The 20,610-nt window shown below is 49.9% G+C and overlaps 1 protein-coding gene across 8 annotated transcripts in view; it reads left to right on the forward strand.

Moving 5' to 3' along the window:
* PPARA (peroxisome proliferator activated receptor alpha) overlaps window positions 1-20,610 on the forward strand; it is a 652,237-nt gene that overhangs the window by 267,183 nt on the left and 364,444 nt on the right. For 2 of the 8 annotated variants that reach the window (XM_030213762.1, XM_030213761.1), the window contains one exon: window positions 3,855-3,897. The exons of the other annotated variants lie outside the window; for them this stretch is intronic. The gene's annotated coding sequence lies outside the window, so the exon portion shown is untranslated. The remainder of the gene's footprint in view (window positions 1-3,854; window positions 3,898-20,610) is intronic. 8 annotated transcript variants of the gene reach the window in all.

Genomic DNA, 20,610 nt, shown 5'->3' on the forward strand with positions numbered 1-20,610 from the left:
TCTCTGGACTTAAAGGATGCTTATACACACATCCCGATACTGCCAACTCACAGACAGTATCTTCGATTTCGTCTGGGATCACGTCACTTCCAGTACTGTGTGCTACCCTTTGGGCTCGCCTCTGCGCCAGAGTGTTCACGATGTGCCTAGCTGTGGTAGCAGCAGCGCTTCGCAGGCTCGGAGTGCACGTGTTCCCTTATCTCGACGATTGGCTGGTGAAGAACACTTCCGAGGCAGGAGCTCTACAGTCCATGCAGATGACTATTCGACTCCTGGAGCTACTGGGGTTTGTGATAAATTACCCAAAGTACCATCTTCTCCCAGTACAGAAACTCGAATTCATAGGAGCTCTGCTGGATTCTCGGATGGCTCGTGCCTATCTCCTGGAGACAAGGGCCAACAATCTGCTGTCCCTCGTCTCCCGGGTGCGAGCGTCCCAGCAGATCACAGCTCGGCAGATGTTGAGATTGCTTGGCCACATGGCCTCCACAGTCCATGTGACTCCCATTGCTCGTCTTCACATGTCATCTGCTCAATGGACCCTAGCTTCCCAGTGGTTTCAGGTTGCTGGGGATCTAGAGGACGTGATCCACCTGTCCACGAGTTTTCTCAAATCCCTTTGCTGGTGGACGATTTGGGCCAGTTTGACTCTGGGACGCCCCTTCCAAATTCCTCAGCCACAAAAGGTGCTGACTACGGATGCGTCTCTCCTGGGGTGGGGAGCTCATGTCGATGGGCTCCACACCCAAGGAAGCTGGTCCCTCCAGGAATGCGATCTGCAGATCAATCTCCTGGAGTTACGAGCGGTCTGGAACGCTCTGAAGGCTTTCAGAGATCGGCTGTCCCATCAAATTATCCAAATTCAGACAGACAACCAGGTTGCCATGTATTACATCAACAAGCAGGGGGGCACCGGATCTCGCCCCCTGTGTCAGGAACCTGTCAGCATTTGGCTCTGTGCTCGCCGTTACGGCATGTTGCTCCAAGCCACATATCTGGCAGGCGTAAACAACAGTCTGGCCGACAGGTTGAGCAGGATTATGCAACCTCACGAGTGGTCGCTCAATTCCGGGTAGTGCGCCAGATCTTCCAAGTGTGGGGCATCTCCTTGGTAGATCTCTTCGCATCTCGAGCCAACCACAAGGTCCCTCAGTTCTGTTCCAGACTTTAGGCCCACGGTCGACTGGCATCGGATACCTTCCTGCTGGATTGGGGGGAAGGTCTACTGTATGCTTATTCTCCCATACCTCTGGTGGGGAAGACTTTGTTGAAACTCAAACAAGACAGGGGCACCATGATTCTGATAGCTCCTTTTTGGCCACGTCGGATCTGGTTCCCTCTTCTTCTGGAGTTGTCCTCCGAAGAACCGTGGAGATTGGAGTGTTTTCCCACCCTCATCACACAGGACGAAGGGGCGCTTCTGCATCCCAACCTCCAGTCCCTGGCTCTCACGGCCTGGATGTTGAGAGCGTAGACTTTGCCTCTTTGGGTCTGTCAGAGGGTGTCTCCCGTGTCTTGCTTGCTTCCAGGAAAGATTCCACTAAGAGGAGTTACTTCTTTTTATGGAGGAGGTTTGCCGTCTGGTGTGACAGCAAGGCCTTAGATCCTCGCTCTTGTCCTACACATACCCTGCTTGACTACCTTCTGCACTTGTCTGAGTCTGGTCTCAAGACCAACTCTGTAAGGGTTCACCTTAGCGCAATCAGTGCATACCATTACCGTGTGGAAGGTAAGCCGATCTCAGGATAGCCTTTAGTTGTTCACTTCATGAGAGGTTTGCTTTTGTCAAAGCCCCCCGTCAAACCTCCTACAGTGTCATGGGATCTCAATGTCGTTCTCACCCAGCTGATGAAACCTCCTTTTGAGCCACTGAACTCCTGCCATCTGAAGTACTTGACCTGGAAGGTCATTTTCTTGGTGGCAGTTACTTCAGCTCGTAGAGTCAGTGAGCTTCAGGCCCTGGTAGCCAAGGCCCCTTACACCAAATTTCATCATAATAGAGTAGTCCTCCGCACTCACCCTAAGTTCTTGCCGAAGGTAGTGTCAGAGTTCCATCTGAACCAGTCAATTGTCTTGCCAACATTTTTTCTCCGTCCTCATTCCTGCCCTGCTGAACGTCAGCTGCACACATTGGACTGCAAAAGAGCATTGGCCTTCTACCCTGTTTCCCCGAAAGTAAGACATCCTCCGAAAATAAGACCTAGTAGAGGTTTTCCTGAATTGGTAGATATAAGGCCTCCCCCGAAAGTAAGACGTAGCAAATTTTTGTTTGAAAGCAGGGCCGCCGAGAGCCGGACAAGGCCGCCCCCAGGCCGCCCCCCCCCCCCACCCGAGGTTGCCGGGCCCCCCCTCCACCTACCCTCCGTCGCTCCCGGAACTAACCTTAAACGCCTCCTTTCACCTTTGCAGCAAGCAGCAGCAGGGCAGACCTCTCCTTTCTTCCATGCCCCACCCTCGCGGACATTACGTCAGGCAAGGGCGGGACACGGAAGGAAGAAGTGGCCTGCCCTGCTGCTGCTTGCTGCGAAGGTGAAAGGAGGCGTTTAAGGTTAGTTCCGGGAGCGACGGAGGGCGGCGGGGCAACCCCGATCCGACCCCAATGTTTCCCCGAAAAATAAGACAGCCCCTGAAAATAAGACCTAGCGCATTTTTGGGGGCAAAAATTAATATAAGACAGTGTCTTATTTTCGGGGAAACACGGTATCTGGAGCGGACACAGCCCAACAGACAGTCTGCCCAATTGTTTGTTTCTTTTGATCCCAACAGGAGGGGAGTGGCTGTGGGGAAACGCACCATATCCAATTGGCTAGCAGATTGCATTTCCTTCACTTACGCCCAGGCTGGGCTGGCTCTTGAGGGTCATGTCACGGCTTATAATGTCAGAGCTATGGCTGCGTCAGTGGTCCACTTGAAGTCAGCCACTATTGAAGAGATCTGCAAAGCTGCGACATGGTCATCTGTCCACACATTCACATCTCATTACTGCCTGCAGCAGGATACCCGACGCGACAGTCGGTTCGGGCAGTCAGTGCTTCAGAATCTGTTTGGGGTTTAGAATCCAACTCCACCCCCCTAGGCCCATGTTTTATTCTGTTCCAGGCTACAGTCTCTGTTAGTTGGATAAGTTTTTTTAGGTCAATCTCAGTTATGTCCTCGCCGTTGCGAGGCCCAATTGACCATGTTTGTTGTTTGGAGTGAGCCTGGGGGCTAGGGATACCCCATCAGTGAGAACAAGCAGCCTGCTTGTCCTCGGAGAAAGCGAATGCTACATACCTGTAGAAGGTATTCTTCGAGGACAGCAGGCTGATTTTTCTCACAAACCCGCCCGCCTCCCCTTTGGAGTTGTGTCTTCCCTTGTCTTTGTCTTGCTACTTATGGGACTGACGAACACGAGCCGGTTCGGGCGGGAAGACGGCTGCGCATGCGTGGTGAGCATGGGTGCGCGAGAGCTAGCAAAGGCCTTTGCTAGTGAAGTTTCCGATTGGAGGAGCTGCCGTGGACGTCACCCATCAGTGAGAACAATCAGCCTGCTGTCCTTGGAGAATACCTTCTACAGGTATGTAGCATTCGCTTTATCGTATTGCTTTACAGTCAACACGACACTGTCAGGATTGCAGGAGGTCAAAATTATTGCTGGACATACTTATATTAATATGAAATCAGTTTGACAATATTAAACCACCTTCTGACCTCTGATAAACTCTCCCCCCTCATTGTCAAACTGATTTCATATTAATATAAGTATGTCCAGCAATAATTTTGACCTCCTGCAATCCTGACAGACACCATTTCACTACTCCCGTTTCATTATCCTTTATCCATTACCTAAGATGTATTTCCATCTCCATGTACAGGTATTGAACCGACTTCGAGTACATCTAACTGTGTCCCGTCTTGGTGAGAACTTATCTTTTAACTAATTAGCATTGTCTTAATGAGCACGTCATAATCAATTACCATCTATCATTATCCATGTTATTAACTATGAAGGTTTCATACATCACATTTGATTTTTTTATTGACCATTTTTCAATTACTATATAGCGCATCGAGAATTAGGCTTGAGATGCATTATCTTGAGATGCATTATATTCTGTGTTTCTTTTTGGTACGTACTACATTCTGTATACTATTTCAATGAGCCTGACAATGGTATCAATTATCATTAAGCGTCACTTGTGTTCCTTCACCGCTATATGTTCATATACATACATTGTTCTCCGTAGGTATTCCTCATTAACTATAAGGCGAACCATTGGATTTATCTTGAATATAATTTGTATTTTGCCTGTATATTAATAATATACAGCCCTGAAATCTGTTAAATCACACAGAATACATATACGTTATCGCTTAAATTGTTTTGTGACACATTTTAATTCTGATTATTGATTTGTAGGATGTTATCCATGCTGTAATATGTCCATCCATCATCATTATAACTATGTTTATTTTTAATATACAACGATATTTTCTCTTGATTATTATTTAGAGATTTCACTGTTTTGTCATTTAATTGTCATATTTTAGCAATCTATATGTTCAAGATGACTTGTTTATGTATATTTATGTGGTTGTTTTTATTCTTGTATTTTATTGTCAGACCCCTGAGGCAGGCGCTGTTCTGCGCCGAAACACGGCCCGTGTCGAGTCATCAATAAAGAATTTTAGTTGTCCCAGTCTTGAAGGCCCAGTGTTGCTTTTTTTTTTTTTTTTAATTGTTAGAAGTCTTTATTGAACTTAGATTGATACAGTACAGAATATAAACTGCATAAAGAACAGCAATAAGAAAAAAGAACACTTCCCACAAGAACAAACAGCAATCTTAGTATGTATCAAAGCTATACTAGTTCCCTAAGCGCCTTCAACTTTTTTTCAGTTTTCTATACCGGTATGAATCCCCCCCCCCAACCCAAACTAAACCCCTCCCCCCACAACCCCTCTCGAATCTCCCCCCCTCCCCCCGCTCTATATCACTGTGTTGTCTTTCAGTCCAGTAACATTCACCCCTACTGCACATCCAGAAATGGCTTCCATATCTTCTCCCACCTAGGCAAGGTCATATCTTTAACTGCTGTCAATCTCTCCATTTCACACATGTAGCGAACTTTAGTAAGCCATCGTACTAGCGATGGTACTAGGGGTGATTTCCAACTCTGCGCCAAATTCACTCGGGCCATCTGCAGGGTCCCCCTTACCAAGAGCCATTCTGGTCCTTTAAGGCCTTCAGGCTTCTGCCCCAGCAAGAAATCTACAGGATGCCACCGCACAGATTTGTTCACCCACCTCTGAATCCTACTCTGCACAGCCTTCCAATAGGCCCTGGCCTTTGGACATGTCCACCATATGTGTCCCATAGTTCCCATAGCACCACAGTTCCTCCAACACCTATCCGTAGTCTGTACAAACATATGATGTAGACGCGCCGGTGTGAGGTACCAGCGGAACAGCACTTTAACTGCATTCTCCTTCACAGCCACTGACCTCGCGGAGTGCATAGTCGCCTTTTCCAGCTGCAGCCACTTATCGTCCTCTAAAGTGAAGTCTAATTCCTGTTCCCACCTTCTTCTATGTAATAGGGAAGGCTGCTGGTTTGCTACCAAGGAAGCATATAAAAAGGTGATCATGTCCCGTGTACTTTGAGGCCGCACACAAACCTCCTCCATCGCATGTGCCTCCCTCCGGAGACAGTTGACATAATCAGGGCCCTTCAAAAAATGTTTCATTTGTAAGTACCCATAATAGTCACTTTGCCGTAACCGAAAGTCATCCTTCAAGGTATCAAAAGGAACCAGAACCTTTCCCACGTGCAACTGCCCTAGCATGTCTAAGCCAGACACCGCCCATCGAGCAAAGATAGGATTATCCACCCCCGGCCCAAACAGTGGGTTATCTGCTATAGGTGCCAGTCCCGAAACTGGAGGGCGACGCTCTGCAAACATATGATCCCAATAGTAAAAGGTTGTTTGCACGGTCGGAGGAAATCTATCTACCTGTCCTCTATATTTATTAGGTAACCACATCAAATGACCCAACTTACGGGACTCCACCATAGACTGCTCAAGATAAACCCAAAGTTTGTGATCTTCCCCTCTAAACCATTCAACCGCCGACCGGGCCTGGGCAGCACAATAATACCAGAACAGGTTAGGCACTGACAAACCTCCAAGTTGTTTACTCCTATATAAAACAGCCCCCGACAGGCGCGGCCTGATTCCATACCAAACGTATCAAGCGATCCTGTAGACCAGACAAAAATGAGAGAGTCGCAGAGGGAGAACCTGAAAACAATACAAGAGCCTAGGTAATATATTCATTTTTATAGCCGCTATCCGGCCAAACCAAGACAGCTCCATATGTGTCCATCTGTCTAGGTCCCTGTAAACCGCTTTCTGAAGCACTGGATAATTCACTTCAAACAGCTCAGATGGTACCACAGGTATCCATATCCCCAAATATTGGAGGGAGCTAGTTGACCATTTGAAGACATACGAAGCCCTCAAAGCCTCACACATCCTCATGGGCACACCTACTGGCATTCCTACCGACTTGTTCGCATTAAGCTTATATCCTGAAATTCGCGAGTACGCCTCTATTTCCCGCAACAGGTTAGGCAAAGAAACCAATGGGTTGGTCAGTGACAGCAACACATCATCCGCGAATAACGCGACTTTATGCTCCCGCCCCCCTACCTTGACCCCCGAGATGTCCTCGTTCTCCCTAATAGCTGCCGCCAATGGTTCCATTGCCAAGGCGAACAGCAAAGGAGACAACGGACAGCCCTGTCGAGTACCACGCCCCAACTGGAAAGTACCAGAATTCCCACCATTGACCCGGACACAGGCCTGCGGGTGAGTGTAGAGCGACTGAATCCAAGATCTAAAGAAAGGGCCTATTCCAAATCTATGCAAAACCTTGTCCAAGTACCCCCAGTGGACTCGGTCGAAGGCCTTCTCCGCGTCCAGCCCTAGTAGCACCAACGGACAACCCCGCGACCGAACCACGTACAACAGATCCAAGGTTCGGCGGACATTGTCCATTGCCTGCCTCTTCGGCACAAAGCCGACTTAATCTGGGTAAACCAGAGAAGGTAACATCTCGCCCAATTGATTCGCAAGCACCTTAGCAAAAATTTTTACATCTGCATTCAAGATGGATATTGGGCGATATGAGGTACATTCCGTACTATCCTTATCCGGCTTAGGTATAACCGCCACCCAGGCTTCCATCATAGTTCGCGGAAGTGTCTTCCCGTCTCTTACTGAATTAATAACCAACGTCAAATATGGGGCCAGTTCTCGGGCAAAGGTCTTGAAAAACTCGTTAGTGAAACCATCCAACCCGGGCACCTTGCCCGTCGGCAAGGCCTTGATAACCTGCAACACCTCATCTACTGCCACCGGGGCATCTAAACTTCATTGTTGCGCTTCCAATAAAGCAGCTAATCCGCGCTCCTCCAGGTATCGGTCCACCCCCCCAGTCTGTACGGCAGCATCCTCTTGGTAGAGAGACTCATAAAATTGGGCAAAGCGCTCTCTAATTCGGGCAGATTTGTATAACATATCCCCATTTGCATCTTTCACACGCATAATATGTCTGTCAGCTTTCAGCTGTCGTAATTTCCTAGCCAACAACCTCCCAGGCTTATTAGAACCTTCATAATAAACCTGTTTCAATCGTGCATGCACAAACTGTAGACTCGCCTCGTGCAATGCTGTCAACTCCAATCGCACATCCTGCAGCTTACGGTAGTCAGACACCCTCCTGGATACCCTATACCTTCTCTCCAGCTCGGCAATTTTCTCCATACATTTCAGCAAACATTCTTTATGTACCCTATTTTTCTGACTAGCTCGCTGGATAAAGTATCCGCGAGCCACCACCTTGAAAGCATCTCATACAGAACTCAAAGCTGGACCCGAGGCCATATTAATCTCAAAATACTCCCTCAGGACCGGGAGGAACTCCTCCACTATCTGGGGATCCCGCAACAGGCAATTGTTAAATGTCCATCTTCGGTCCCGCCGCTCCCCCTCGAATGAAGGGACAGCCAACCAGACCGGAGCGTGGTCAGAGATGGTAATATTACCTATCTTGGCATCGCCCCCCCCCCCCTCGGACAGGGTCCTGTCAAGAAAAACATAGTCTAGTCTAGAGTAAGAATGATGTGCTGGAGAGTAGAAAGTGTAATCTCGACCTCGCGGATGACACATTCGCCACCAGTCACACAATCCCATGCCCTCCACTAAATTTCGTAAAGCCCGGGAGATGTGGTGGTCAGCCGGAGCGGGCGGAGCAGACCTGTCAAGGCCCCGGTTGCATCGTGGCAATTAAAGTCTCCTGCCAAGATCACCTTACCCCGTGCAAAACGTTGCAGCTCCTTATGGAGACACTTGAAAAATCTTCCTGGTGATTGTTGGGCGCATACACGCTAGCCAGAGTATACTCCTCCCGCTCCAGCTGCACATGCAAGAAGAGAAAACGCCCTTCGGAATCTCTCCGCACGTGGAGCACCTGCACCTGGACATCTTTATGAAACAAAATGGCAACCCCTCGTTTCTTTGCCCCCTTGACATCTGAAGCACAATACACCCTCGGGAATAAACTAGAGATCAGTAATCCCTCATATTTTGCCAACAAGTGCGTTTCCTGTAAAAAAACAACCTGTGGGCCCAGCAAGCGTAATTCACGCTGCAAGGCGTGCCTTTTGTATGGAGAGTTAAGCCCTTTCACATTATAGGTGAATATCTTATGAGCAGACATTTAGCCCCACGACTATACCACTCCTGGATGACAAAGTGAGAATGACAATTGTACCCACAGCAACTCCTAGGCCCACCCACCCCCCTCCAAAACCACCCCCTCTTATGATCCCTCCCCCCCCAATCCGAATATCACTTCTACCCATAGCTAGCCCACTTCTCCTTCCCATCAACCCCCCCCCCCCCTTGTATCCACTAGGAAGGGACATACTCCCTTGTCTAGGAACGTCAGAGAAAGTACTCATTCTCCCACTCTGGCCCCCAGACCCCCTCCCCGCCCCCCCCTCCCCCCTCCCCCCTTGCCCAGAAAACCCCTACTGTGCATCAAAAATCCCCCATCCAACAAGCATTAAAACCAAACAACGACCCCCAGCCCTAATCCCTCTCCCACTACCAATCCCCTCATCACTCAAACCTCAAGACCCTTCCGTAACATTAATACTTAAACATTAAAACCCCATAAATAACAGTTTACCATAATGCTCCACTTTACTACAGTGGGCATCGTCCTGTACTGAAAAAACTGAGAAAGGCATCAATTAGGTTCATTGAGTCTCATCAGGTGTCAGTTCGTGCCTTTTTCGCCTTGCCCTGGACTCGCTGCCACTTCTGAAGCTTTGCTCGTGTAACGGGAGCCAATTCCGCTGGCGGGCCATCTGTGGTTACCAGACCTTCGCCGTGCAGAATCTTCCAAACTTCTTCAACAGAGCGAAGCCGATGCAGTTTCCCCCTCATAGTGAAGCAAAGGGCGAATGGAAACGCCCAGCAATAGGGGATTTTATTTTTCATCAGTACCTCAAGTGCAGGTTTCATCTCTCTTCGTAAAAACAGTGTGTGTGCTGATAGATCTTGAAAAACCCGGATCTGGGCGTCATTATAATCAATATGTGGCAATTGTCTCGCCTTCTGCAGCACCGTCTCCTTAGTAGTGAACGAGGTGAAGCAGACCACTATATCGCGGGGTCTGTTATCTTGCCTTCTGCCCAACGCTCTGTGCGCTCAATCAATGGAGACTTCCGCATTATCCAGCAACTTGCCACACAGGAACTTAACTATGGTGCCCACATCTTCCCGGTCCTCCATCTCTGGGACCCCCCGAAACCGCAAGTTGTTTCGACGCCCGCGGTTTTCCAGGTCATCCACTTTTAATTGCAGGTCAGCATTAAAGGCAATAACCTTAGCTAAACATGTCTCAAGCTCAGTCCGTTTTTCTGCATGCTCGTCAGCTCGCACCTCAAGGTCTTCCACTCGACCCCCCAGCTCTCGGAGATCAACGCTCAGCCCGTCCATCTTTTCCAGTATTTCCTCCTTGGAAGCCTTGATCTCCTCGCGGATCTCCGTTAAAAACTTTGCTAGTTCTTTAGATAGCCCCCGCTTTGCAGGAGCTTTGCACACTTCAGGCAGGGACAGCGCAGAATCCGAGTGCGAAGCAGGAGCGGATGACAGCACATGGCGCCGCGAGGCTCTGACTACCTGTTTATCAGGAGGTCGCTCACTGTCCTTTCACGCCGTCGCCATTCTTGCCAAAAGACCCCACAAATTATTCCTCACGGCACAGGAACTACAGCAGAGTCGAAGGGGATGCAATTGAGAAGCAAAGGATCGCTATTTTCGCTAAATGAGGGAGGGTTGCGTTGGAGCTATGGTTCTAGGCAGCCATGCAGGATCGTGACGTCACTTCCTCCCCAGTGTTGCTTTTTTTGTTTGTATACTTTCTGTGTCTGCTGTATTACCCTCTCTATTTGTGAAAAACATTTTTTGATATTTTTTATATGTTATGTCATTTATCTTGTAGCCCCTGACGCATCCCTGCTGGTCGAAACATGGCCTGTGTCAGGCTGATTTGCATATTTGGTTTTCATCCAATAAATTTTATGTTCACTTTCTACTGATCTGCTTTGTTGTTTTTCCATCTTGGAGCTTGCAGATCGTTCGCTTTGTTGTTTTCTTGGACCTCCCACAGCTTTATTTCTGTCTTGTCCAGTCCTTTCTTCTCTTTCACTCTGCCTGCACACACTCTTCTTCAGAAAATCAATCCTTTCTAAGGGAAATTAGAAAGGCGCGGGCCGATGCAGTCAAAAACCCAACTGAAGGCAGTTTTACTTTCAAAGCTATGCTGTTAGTGTAAGATTCCATACAGAGAACTGTTACCTTTCCAGTCTCTATAGCCTGCAGCTCCTCTCCTAGCCGTGCTCCAACTGACCTCCTCGCAGGAACAGCAATTCTCCTCCACTCACTATCCAGCCGTCCTGGCTGTGCCTCCGCCTCAAAGGCCGACACCGCCGAGCCCCAATGCTCCAAGAGCTTCCGGCAATATTCCTCATATGCCGCCGCCCTCCGCCGCTCACTGTCTCTTCAGCGACTGCCTTCCCCCTCACCGGTCCACTGCTCCCGCCTCACAATGAACTCAATGTCCTGCCGTCTGCAGTGGCGGCACCTCTCTCCCGCAATCTCTGGACCATTGCGCTCGCCATGTGCAAGCACGGGCACGCTTTCCTGATCCTCCCCGCTCCCCGTGCTAGTCAGCGCTTCCTAGCCACCGACTACTCAACTTTCAATCCCTGGCGATTTCGGCTCCCACTCTGGGCAGGTATGGGTGTACATCCTTAACTTTTTTGGGTGCAGTGTCTCGGGGGGTCTCGGGACACGTCCTCCTACTCAGCCGCCATCTTGGTTCTCCCTCCTTTTAGTCTGTCTTATTGCGTATTTGTATTTTCTTTGTATTTGTTTCCATGCGTTGAGTGTGTGTTCGTCTTTTATTTTTTTCGAAACTCGTTCGAGTTTCCTGGATTGTGTTTTTATTTTTTTCAGTTCTTTGTTGAACCACAGTATCGTTATGCCTACGTGAGGTTCTTGTTCGTAAGGGTGCTATTTCGTCCAGTATGCTTCTGCATCTTTTATCCCATTCTGAGAGGTAGTATATAGAGTCCGTTTGTGCTGTACATTCGTTTTTGTCAGGGCCGGTCTTAGGCAGAGGCGACCGAGGCGGCCGCATAGGGCCTCACACTTAAGGGGGCCCCGCGCGGCGCGCCTCAAGTCTGCCTCTGCCTTTCTCTGCCTCCTCCCCTCCCGCGCGAGTCTTGCACCTTCCCCCGCTCGCGCCCATCCGCATCATCACTCCTTTTTAAAGCCCTGAGGCATTCTCCCTCCGAGTCCGACACCGGCGATTCACACAGCCTGCCTTCTGCTAGCGTCAGGGCGGGGCCTCTCCCTGAGATGCGTCCCGCCTCCTGAATGCAACTTCCTGTCTTGCAGAGAGGTGGGACGCGTCTGAGGGAAAGGCCCCACCCCGATGCTGGCAGAAGGCAGGCTGTGTGAATCGCCGGTGTCGGAGACGGAGGGAGAACGCCTCAGGACTTTAAAAACGACGGCCACCTGTAGTGTAGCTAAAAGGTTGCTTGCTTCCAGTGTTTGAACTCAGTAGCCCTTGGTCAAGGTAAGGAGGTTGGATTCCTGCTTGCCCTTGATCACCAACTTAAATTAGTTTTCAGCAACCTTATGTTTGACTGCCTAGATGTATTGTTCTGTTAATTATTTGCATGGCGGTATTAGCTGGCTTTAAAACAAACAAATTAGTAGCACTGATTATGCAGAACCTCTGTGCAAATTCCGGGCAGCTCAGTGATTCGCCTTCCTCTGATACATTTCACTGCATGGACTTCAGCTTTCTCTTTTGAGTGCCCTGTTGATAGCACATATCACCAAGCATTGGTTTCAAAATTAACAAAGTAATTGACAGGACCAGTTCAGCTGCTTTTTCTTTCGACTGCCCAGCTCAGGGTAGGAGCCAGCTTTGTGGGTGTTTGAGCAAAGTCCTCGATTGTCTCCAGGAAGAGAAAATTTCCAATCATTTAAAAAAGTTGGCTTCTATGTGAAATCTTCCCTGTTCGTCATCTGGTTTCAAAATCAAAGCAGAATGATTGAACATTTGAGGCCTGACAGTAGCAGTTAACTTTTTGGAGCACCAGCTGTTTAAATGGCACCTCTGAAAATACATGTAGGTGATTACTGTGTCAGCATGTACCATTTATATGTGTAAATAGCTACATTTATACATGTATATTGCATACACACTTTTGAATGTCAATGGTACTCATGTACAAGACAGTTAGCTCCTCCCCAGTGCTGCCTTCGATCTTATCTAGAGAATGTGAGAGATGTGCCACCCTCACACCAGGCAGGCAAGTTACCAAATGATCCTCATGTCCACTAGCCACCCAGCTATATGTGCTCCAATCAGGGTCGGTGTTAGGGATGTGCAAACAGGGCAATTGCCTTGGCCCCCATGTCACTGGGGGTCCCAAACCTGCCTAAAATTGAAAGAGGGACAATCTACAAGCTAGCTTTATGTCTCCGCTCCCTAGCATCTGCCATGGGGCCCCATCTTGTTTAGCACCGGCCCTGGCTCCAATGGAAGGAACACAGAAACTCAATAAGAATCCAGAAGCTCCTTATAGGTATACAAAAAGCAGCTCACAGTTACAAACAGAAGTTATTCTGGTTGATAAGAAACTTGAAGAATAGCAAAGTGAGCTAAAATGCATATTTTGCATGTAGTAGCCATCTTGGGAAACGACAGTAAAATGAGGGACTTGAGCATGTAGGAATAATGGAAGAAGAGAAGGAGAAACTCTGATAAGAACTTAGAAGCAGAAAAAAAAATAGTAGGGACTATACCCAAAGCAGACTGCAAAGTAATTCGAACTGAATGAGGATGCCTGTATCTTATCTCTGGCACACTGTGCTGGCTTTCCTCTGACAATCACTCTGTGAAATGAAAGCTGATATATTCTAAGCAGAGCAGAATAACTTACTGGGGATGGGTACTTGGGGTTGGGGATCTCTGTGTTGCCTCTCTGGTTTGATGAGTTACAGAGTAATAGGGGAATTTGAAAGTACTGAATCTTTTCTTAATATTTTTCCTTTATTCTCCTTTGTTATGAGAATTGGAACTACTAATTGTAGAGGACTTAGTAGTAGATGACGGCAGAAAAAGACCTGCACGGTCCATCCAGTCTGCCCAACAAGATAACTCATATTTGCTGCTTTTTGTGTATACCCTACTTTGATTTGTACCTGTGCTCTTCAGGGCACAGACCGTATAAGTCTACCCAGCACTATCCCCGCCTCCCAACCACCAGCCCCTCCTCCCAACCACCGGCTCTGGCACAGACCGTATAAGTCTGCCCAGCACTATCCTCACCTCCCAACCACCAGCCCTGCCTCCCAACCACCGGCTCTGGCACAGACCGTACAAGTCAGTCCAGCACTATCCCTGCCTCCCAACCACCAGTCCCGCTTCCCACCACCGACTCTGGCACAGACCATATAAGTCTGCCCAGCACTATCCCCGCCTCCCAACCACCAGCCCTGCCTCCCAATCTTGACTAAGCTCCTGAGGATCCATTCCTTCGGCACAGGATTCCTTTATGCTTATCCCACGCATGTTTGAATTCCGTTACCGTTTTCATTTCCACCATCTCCCGCTGGAGGGCATTCCAAGCATCCACTACTCTCTCCGTGAAAAAATACTTCCTGACATTTTTCTTGAGTCTGCCCCCCTTCAATCTCATTTCGTGTCCTCTCGTTCTACCATCTTCCCATCTCCGGAAAAGGTTCGTTTGCGGATTAATACCTTTCAAATATTTGAACGTCTGTATCATATGACCCCTGTTTCTCCTTTCCTCCAGAGTATACATGTTTAGTTCAGAAAGTCTCTCTTCATACGTCTTGTAACGCAAATCCCATACCATTCTCATAGCTTTTCTTTGCACCGCTTCAATTCTTTTTACATCCTTAACAAGATACGGCCTCCAAAACTGAACACAATACTCCAGGTGGGGCCTCACCAACAACTTATACAGGGGCATCAACACCCCCTTTCTTCTGCTGGTCACACCTCTCTCTATACAGCCTAACAACCTTCTAGCTACGGCCACCGCCTTGTCACACTGTTTTGTCGCCTTCAAATCCTCAGATACTATCACCCCAAGATCCCTCTCTCCGCCCGTACCTATCAGACTCTCCCCGCCTAACACATACGTCTCCCGTGGATTTCTATTCCCTAAGTGCATCACTTTGCATTTCTTCGCATAGCTCATCCTATCTTCAGCCCCTCCAATTTATTTAAGAGCCTCCTGTGGGGAACCGTGTCAAAAGCTTTGCTGAAATCTAAGTAGATTACGTCCATAGCTCATCCCTGATTCACTTCTCCTGTCACCCAATCAAAGAACTCAATGAGATTCGTTTGGCACGATTTCCCTTTGTGGACGGGATGGCTGGATATTCATATAGAGATGGGGACAGAAGGAGATGGTAGTATGCATTGGTTGAGGGGCAGGGCTAGGATGGGGCCCCACCAACTTGGTCTGCACAGGGCCCCACACTTGCTAAGACCGGCCCTGGTTTTTGTATATCTGTTGCCAGAATGCTTCCCAGTCTATTTGGCCTCTTGTGCTGTAGGTTGTGTTTTCTTGTATACGGTGTGAACCCTTTTTTCGCCATTTTAGGGATAGGTTTAGTTTGTAGTGGCCGGTCCATGGTGTTTCTGTCCATTTCATTTCTGTTATTATTAGGTTCTGGTCTGTGGACAGATTGTGTGAGATAAGGTCGAGTGTGTGCCCTTTGACATGGGTTGCTTGCATGTGTGACCATTTAAGATCCCATGAGTGGAGGCATTCTCTTGCATTGGTAGAGTTTGGGTCTTCTAGTTGGAGGTTAATGTCTCCCAATACTAGTATATTGGAGTTGGTTACACAAGTGTTTGAAATAAAGTCCAAGGTGTGTCTACTGTGGTGGTGAATATGTATGGGTGAGGTGAGTTTGTGTGGGCCCTTCTTTCACTTATGGTTGTTCGCATGTAAGTGTTCTTCCTTTGTTTAGGTTGTTAACAGTTTGGTGGGGTGTGGTGTATTTGACCAATCTATGATGATTGTGTAGTATGGGTATGATGATGCTTTCTGCAAGTGGGGTGCTTAGTGTTAAGTGGATCAGTGTTAGGGAGTAGATTATTAGGAGTAGTTTGAGGGTATTCATTATGGTATATAATACCTGTGGTTTCTATTAAGACCGTATTGCCCCAATCTGCTCTCCTCACAAGCCTGCCTTCTCCAGTTGCACAAATGCAGTGCAAAAGGCTCCTTCTCAGGCACGCCCGTCTTGCTGAAGGTGTCTTCAGTTCACTTGCAATTCTTCAGTTTTTACTTTGGTTTTTACTGTCGCTATGCAGACTGGGAGTCAATGTGTTCCCTTATCTCAACGATTGGCTGGTAAAGAGCACCTTGGAGAACAGTGCTAGGGAGTCCATGCGGAAGACTATTCAGGTGCTCGAGCTACAAGGGTTCGTAATAAATTACCCCAAATCCCATCTTTCCCTTGTCCAGCAATTGGAATTCATAGTAGCCCTGCTCAGTACATGGAGTGTTCGAGCCTATCTCCCAGAGGCGCGTGCGGACAACCTTCTGTCCCTCACGTCCAAGGTTTGGACATCGCAGCAAGTCACAGCTCGGCAGATGTTGAGATTGTTGGGTCACATGGCTTTCACAATATATGTTACACCCATGGCACGTCTTCACATGAGATCTACTCAGTGGACCCTTCCTTCTCAGTGGTATGAAGCCACGGGGAGCCTAGAAGATGTCATCCGAGTGTCCCCCGAGCTGGGGGACAATTCGATCCAATCTGACCGTGGGACTTCCATTCCAAATATCTCAGCCACAAAAAGTGCTGACGATGGATGCATCTCTCCTGGGTTGGGGGGCTTATGTAAATGGGCTTCAAACTCAGGGAGCCTGGTCCCCCCAGGAAACAGATCTTCAGATCAACCTCCTGGAGCTCTGAGCGATCTGGAACGCTCTAAAGGCTTTCAGAGATCGGCTTTTCCAAACAGATTATCTTGATTCAAACAGACAATCAGATTGCGATGTATTACACCAACAAGCAGAGGGGTACCGGATCTCGACCTCTGTGTCAGGAAGCCATCCAGATGTGGCTCTGGGCATGCTGTCATGACATGTTTCTCCAAGCCACATATCTGGCAGATGAAAACTACATTCTCCGAGGACAAGCAGGCTGCTTGTTCTCACTGATGGGTGACGTCCACGGCAGCCCCTCCAATCGGAAACTTCACTAGCAAAGGCCTTTGCTAGTCCTCGCGCGCCCATGCGCACCGCGCATGCGCGGCCATCTTCCCGCCCGAACCGGCTCGTGTTCGTCAGTCTTCTTTTGTCCGCGCTCGGTTCGGTCGTGTTTACACCGTTCGCGCCCCTTAAGTTGACCCCCGTGCGTCTTTTTGACTTTTCGCTACTGAAAAAAAAAAAAAAAAAAAGGATTTCGGAAGAAGGCCTTTCGGTCTTTTTCCCCTTCCTATATTTCCAGTTTTTGCCCCGTTAAGTTTTCTTTCGGTTTCGGGGTAGGCCCTTTTGAGGCCTCGGGTCAAATTTTTTCTCCCCCTCTTTTTGATGCCTTACCGCAATTACGAGTTTTGATTTCCGCCCATGTCATTGAAGTCTCCCAGCGGCTTCAAGAAGTGCACCCAGTGCGCCCGGGTAATCTCGCTCACTGACAGGCACGCGTCGTGTCTTCAGTGTCTGGGGGCTGGGCACCGCCCGCAGGCCTGTAGTCTTTGTGCCCTTTTACAGAAAAGGACTCAGGTAGCGAGATTGGCCCAGTGGAACGTTTTGTTCTCGGGCTCTTCGTCGGCACCGGCACTGGGAGTATCGAGTGCGTCGACGTCGACAGCGTCAAGACCTCCGCCCTCGGCCGCGACTGCATCGAGTGCATCGAGGCTTCGACCTTCTGCGTCATCGGGGCCGAGACATCGGAAGGCTGCGTCGGCGTCGGTGGTACCGAGACCTCCACTAGTGCTGATGTCGTCGGACGGTGGTGCTTCGACTGGAGTGCAGGTGAGGGCTGTCCATTCCCCTGCTGGTGGCGGTGAGCCTTCGGGTGGGTCTCCCCCTACCCTGAGGGCTCCTGCGGTACAGCCCCCCCGAGACCGACCTTCTTCGGCCTCGGCCCCGAGGAAGCGACGGCTGGATTCTACGTCCTCCTCGTCGGTACTGGGAAGCTCCAGTGACATGGTTCGTTTGAAAAAGTCAAAGAAGCATCGTCACCGGTCTCCTTCCCGTGTTGGTACCGAGAGCTCTGGGTCGCCGAGGGAGTCGGCACCCAGTAGGCATCGGCACCGGGAGGACCGCTCACCCTCTGTTCAGGAGGTGTCGATGCGCTCCACCTTGGACAGCCCGGAACAGCCTCCACGCCCGGAACAGACTCTGACATCGACACCTGCATCGGCTTCCATGTCTTTCTCCACAGCCGCTCTGCACGAGAGTCTCCGGGCCGTTCTCCCAGAGATCCTGGGAGAGCTGTTGCGCCCTTCCCCTCCGGTACCGGGGGTGCTTGCGCCACCGGTACCGTCGAGTGAGGTGCCGACTGGCCCTTTGCCCGGGGTGAGGTCTCCGACATCGGTGCCGCTTGCGGTACCGACTGCGGTCGCCTCCCAGGAAGGCTCCCCGACGACATCAGCGGAGGGAGCTTCGCCGGTGCGTGCGAGGGAGTCTACCTCTCGACGGTCCCACCGTGGCCGTGGTTCCACGGAGTCGAGCCGGGCACGGCTTCAGACACAGGTCTGTGAACTTGTCTGTTACCGATGGTGAGGCTTCGTGGGAGGAGGAGGAGGACATCAGATATTTCTCTGACGAGGAGTCTGATGGCCTTCCTTCTGATCCCACTCCCTCCCCTGAAAGGCAGCTTTCTCCTCCCGAGAGTCTGTCTTTTGCGGCCTTTGTCCGGGAGATGTCTACGGCCATCCCCTTCCCAGTGGTCGTGGAGGACGAGCCCAGGGCTGAAATGTTTGAGCTCCTGGACTATCCTTCTCCACCTAAGGAAGCGTCCACAGTACCCATGCATCATGTCCTAAAAAAGACATTGCTGGCGAACTGGACCAAGCCTTTAAGTAATCCCCACATTCCCAAGAAGATCGAGTCCCAGTACCGGATCCATGGGGACCCAGAGCTGATGCGCACTCAGTTGCCTCACGACTCTGGTGTGGTGGATCTGGCCCTAAAGAAGGCTAAGAGTTCTAGGGAGCATGCTTCGGCGCCCCCGGGCAAAGACTAGAACCTTAGACTCCTTTGGGAGGAAGGCCTACCATTCCTCTATGCTCGTGGCCAAAATTCAGTCTTACCAGCTCTACACGAGCATACACATGCTGAACAATGTGCGGCAGTTGGCGTGCTTGGTGGACAAGCTCCCTCCTGAGCATCCAAGCCATTTCAGGAGGTGGTCAGGCAGCTGAAGGCGTGCAGAAAATTCCTGGCCAGAGGGGTGTATGACACCTTTGATGTTGCGTCCAGGGCCGCTGCTCAAGGTGTGGTGATGCGCAGACTCTCATGGCTGCATGCCTCCGACCTGGAGAATAGAATCCAGCAGCGGATTGCGGACTCGCCTTGCCGTGCGGATAATATTTTTGGAGAAAAGGTCGAACAGGTGGTAGAGCAGCTCCACCAGCGGGATACCGATTTCGACAAGTTCTCCCACCAGCAGCCTTCAGCTTCTACCTCCACAGGTAGACGCTTTTATGGGGGAAGGAAGACTGTTCCCTACTCTTCTGGCAAGCGTAGGTACAATCACAGCTCGGCAGATGTTAAGATTGCTGGGCCACATGGCCTCCACAGTTCATGTGACTCCCATGGCCCACCTTCACATGAGATCTGCTCAATGGACCCTAGCTTCCCAGCGGTTTCAGGCTGCTGGGGATCTAGAAGACGTGATCCACCTGTCCACGAGTTTTCTCAAATCCCTGTATTGGTGGACGATTTGGTCCAATTTGACTCTGGGACGTCCTTTCCAAATTCCTCAGCCACAAAAAGTGCTGACTACGGATGCGTCTCTCCTGGGGTGGGGAGCTCATGTCGATGGGCTTCACACCCGGGGAAGCTGGTCCCTCCAGGAACGCAATCTGCAGATCAATCTTCTGGAGTTGCGAGCGGTCTGGAACGCTCTGAAGGCTTTCAGAGATCGGCTGTCCCACCAAATTATCCAAATTCAGACGGACAACCACGTTGCCATGTATTACATCAACAAGCAGGGGGGCACCGGATCTTGCCCCCTGTGTCAGGAAGCCGTCAGCATGTGGCTCTGGGCTCGCCGTCACGGCATGGTGCTCCAAGCCACATATCTGGCAGGCATAAACAACAGTCTGGCCGACAGACTGAGCAGGATTATGCAACCTCACGAGTGGTCGCTCAATTCCCGAGTAGTGCGACAGATCTTCCAAGTGTAGGGCACCCTCTTAGTAGATCTCTTTGCATCTCGAGCCAACCACAAAGTCCCTCAGTTCTGTTCCAGGCTTCAGGCCCACGGCAGACTGGCATCAGATGCCTTCCTCCTGGACTGGGGGGAAGTTCTGCTGTATGCTTATCCTCCCATACCTCTGGTGGGGAAGACTTTGTTGAAACTCAAGCAAGACAGAGGCACCATGATTCTGATTGCTCCTTTTTGGCCGCGTCAGATCTGGTTCCCTCTTCTTCTGGAGTTGTCCTCCGAAGAACCGTGGAGATTGGAGTGTTTTCCCACCCTCATCACACAGGACGAAGGGGCGCTTCTGCATCCCAACCTCCAGTCTCTGGCTCTCGCGGCCTGGATGTTGAGAGCGTAGACTTTGCCTCTTTGGGTCTGTCAGAGAGTGTCTCCCGCATCTTGCTTGCTTCCAGGAAAGATTCCACTAAGAGGAGTTACTTCTTTCTATGGAGGAGGTTTGCCGTTTGGTGTGACAGCAAGGCCCTAGATCCTCGCTCTTGTCCTACACAGACCCTGCTTGAATACCTTCTGCACTTGTCTGAGTCTG

The sequence above is a fragment of the Microcaecilia unicolor genome, chromosome 9, assembly GCF_901765095.1.
Source record: "Microcaecilia unicolor chromosome 9, aMicUni1.1, whole genome shotgun sequence".
Taxonomy (NCBI): Eukaryota; Metazoa; Chordata; class Amphibia; order Gymnophiona; family Siphonopidae; genus Microcaecilia; species Microcaecilia unicolor.